The following is a 3,782-nucleotide window of genomic DNA, read 5'->3' on the forward strand; positions in this document are numbered from 1 at the left end:
TAGAGGGAAGATTGCACAAGCCATCTTGAGATTTTTCTTCTTCCCTCTAATTCAGTCCTGATCTTAAATGCCTCAGGACTAAGACAATTTCTGCAATGCCACTGGGGAGCCAAATCCAGATATTGGTCCCTTGCTAGAGTTTTTAAATATGTAATTTGTCTTGTGTGAGTCTTGAGTGTGCTACCCATTCTATGCTGGCACTTGACCTTCATGGATTATGTCCATTGACTTTTAGCTGCTCCGCCCTCTGAGATGTTCAAGATTTTGCCCTAGCTTTGATCATCAGGTCCTCAGGTTATTCTCCATCCTCCAGGTCCTTTATCCAGGCTTATTCAGATTTTTCAGCACAACTTCCGTCCTTCCAGGTCTTTCCTATAGGGTTGATTGTTGTCCCTCATCTTTAGGAGGACGACAGGAGATGTAGAATTACTATTCCCTAACCCCTCACTCCCAGCTCTATATGACTACCAATGACCAGAGTTTGAAACAGAATAGACAGAGGGCCAATCCTCTCTATTATCAGGTTCCCAAATTAAAAGCCATTGTGAGGCATTTTTCCCTCTCCATCATAGGATTTATTCCAGGCAGAGATGATAGAATAAGTCACCCTAATACTGCGTCTTTTCTCTTCAAATCTAAATTCTTTTGTCCATCTGCGGCTCAGAGAATCTTTTATAGAGTCTTGGGGCAGGAAGAAAACTTTTTTTTACTCATTTGTCCATTTGGAGGCTAAGGATGTCACATTTTTTCTCAGCTGTGGACTGTCTCTCCTGCAGTAGGTGTTCATCCATTGGGGTGTCAAAGATGGATGGTCAGCAGCTACACCGGGAGGTAGTAAGTAGTACTTCAGTTAACACTTTGAAATATTATTCTGTCACATTAAGTAATGGGTTGTTGCTGACATCCAGAAAGGCAAATAGTTGTCATAAATAATAATTATAGTTAGCATTTCTTGGATGCAAAGAATATGCTAGCTGTTACACTGCGCTCTTTTAAAACATTTTATCATCTAAATCTCACAAATCTCTATAGGATAGGTGAGCTCACAATCCCTGGGGAAGAGTTTGAGATGATTGAGTTAGGTCTTTTAAACAAGACCATATGACCTCTGTATGGTAGAGATGGGGCTTCATCCCAAGTCTCTCGCTTTCTAATGAGTGTTCTTAATTACCAAGAGACTCTGCCTCCTCAGAAAAACTAACAACACAGGTTTCTCTCTCTCCCTCCCTTCCCCACCCCACTCTTTCCTCTCTCTCTCTCTCTAACAGAAGCACGGTTTTGCAAAGAGTCTGTGTGGTTTCCAACAAGACCTGACAAATGGTTCCCCCAGATGTGACAGTAGCATATATTACTATTGTATAATTGTTGAGTTCATATATGTCTGCCCTTAAAAATGTCAGTTACTCAGTGGTAAGACTGTAATTTATCTTTATGACCCTGGGGCCCTGGGGCCCAGCAGTTAGTAGGCAGATAGCAACTGAGTCTTGCCTGAATTAAGAAATCAAGCATCAACAGGAAGAGGCACGCTCACTTCTTGCAGAACAGTGTTCACTCCTGACATGTATAAACTTTGGTAACACCCTTTTGGCTAAATCAATGTATTTGTTTAAAATGGCTATTAAGGTCATCATCTTAGGATAGGGATGACCATGATTTTTACACATCTCATCCTTCCATCCATCCACCTGTCTACCCAGCTTTCAGTAAATGCTCCCTATGAATTCCTGTTCTAGGCTGGGTGCTGAAGAGTTTTGCCCCAGAGGAGCTCCCATTCAATTGGGGAGAACCAGAAATATTGATTTCAGTACAATATGGTGAGTACAAAAGAAATATGAATAAAGAGCTATGGGAGGAATTCAAAGAAATGGGTAACGACTTGTCTGTGGAAATTTTCATGGAAAAGTTAGAGAAGGCAACTTTCCCAGAGAAAGTTGACAAAATAATATAGAAGTTAAGAGAATTACTGTAGTAGGCTCCTCAAAGAGATCTGTGTCCCAATCCCAGGAATTTGTGAATATGTTATCTTACATGGTGAAAAGGACTTTGCAGATATAAATACATTAAGAACACTGGGATTATCTTGAATTATCCAGGCGTGTCCAAGGTAATAACACACATCCTTATAAGACAGAGGCAAGAAGGTCAAAGTCAGAGAAGGAGATGTCATGATGGAAGCAAAGTCATAGAGAGGAAGAGAAAGGAAGGGAAAGGAAGATGGGTGGGAGAAGGAAAGAGAGAAAGAAAAAGAAACATTTGAGATGCAATGCTGCTAGCTTTGGAAGGAGAGGAAACGGCAGTGAGTGAAGGAATGTGGGCAGCCTCTAGGAGCTGGAAAAGTCAAGAAAACTGGTTATCCTCTAGAACTCCAGAAGGAAGGCAGCCCTGCCAGCACCTTGATTATAGCCCAGTAGAATTCATTTTGGGCTTCTGACTTTTAGAACTGTAAGATAATAGGTTTGTGTCGTTTTAAGGTATTACGTTTGTGATGATTTGTCACAGCTTGATAGGAAATGAATATAGCAACTTTGGAGCCAGAGCACCTTGATTTCTCTGCCACTTCTTGGACATAAATCCTTGCATGTGTATCACTTTGTTGAGCTCTATTTTTGCCAAACCTTAGATTCCTTCTTGTGCTGAATAATAATACTACACCATAGAGGGTTGATCATCACCATGCTGGGCATACAACATGCACTTAATAAATATAAGCTAATAAGGTGACCCTTAGGCAAAGCCTTGAGGGCTCCACAGGAACATTCCAGGCAAAGGGAAGAGTATATGCAAGGCATATTATGACCAGGTGGCGTACAGTGAAAATTTTGCTCTGGCGGCAGTGAGACATGGAGGATACAAAGAAGTCAGATACGAGGCTGAAGAGGTGAGACTGGAACAAGTAGTTGTGATGCCTTATATAGTATCTTAAGGAGTTTAAACTCTACTCTGTTGACTAGAAAGGCAGGAGCAATCTTTAAAAGAGTGAGAGCCACGATGAACTTAGGTATTTAGAGATATGGCTCTTTTGTTCATAAAGAGTCTAGGGATGGAGAAGACTTGTTTGAGGGAAATAATGTAAAATACCCTTTGGTCTTGCAAGTGATCATTATCATCAAAATTTCATCATCAAAATTCACGTATTGGACTAGGTGCAGCAGTTCCTGCCTTTCGTCTTAGCTACATGGGAGGCTGAGGCAGAAGGATCACTGGAGCCTGGGGTTTCAAGGTTGCAATGAGCTATAATCATGCCACCGCACTCCAACCTGAGCGATGGAGCAAGACCCTATCTTCAGAAATAACATAGGACCCTATCTTCAGAAATAATACATTTCCACCAAACTATTATCTCCTTTATGCTAGCCTATATAGCTATTTTTGAACATAGGAAACACTTCTTAAACTTATGAGAAGAAATGTAATACCACCACATAATTCATCAGTCTGTACACTGATAAATGTGCAGTTATCTGTGTGTATGTATACATATTACACTTCAATAAGAAGTTTAAAATATTAGCTTAAAAATGATGCTACCAATATGTACACTTACATTGTTTGGAAACACAAAAATATGGGTATTCTAAGAAGATATGTTCCCCCTAGTATTAAGAAATACGATTATAGCAGACATATATTTCAGACCCTAGCTTCAGAAACAAAATGCAAGTATATCCTGAGTGCTTAGTTTGTGTCTGGCACTGTAATAACTGCCTTTCAAAGGTTATCTAATTTAATGACCTCAAGAATCTTATACCTTGGTATATTATTAGACCCAAGAGACAGAAGAG

Source organism: Piliocolobus tephrosceles, chromosome 2 (genome assembly GCF_002776525.5).
Source record: "Piliocolobus tephrosceles isolate RC106 chromosome 2, ASM277652v3, whole genome shotgun sequence".
Taxonomy (NCBI): domain Eukaryota; kingdom Metazoa; phylum Chordata; class Mammalia; order Primates; family Cercopithecidae; genus Piliocolobus; species Piliocolobus tephrosceles.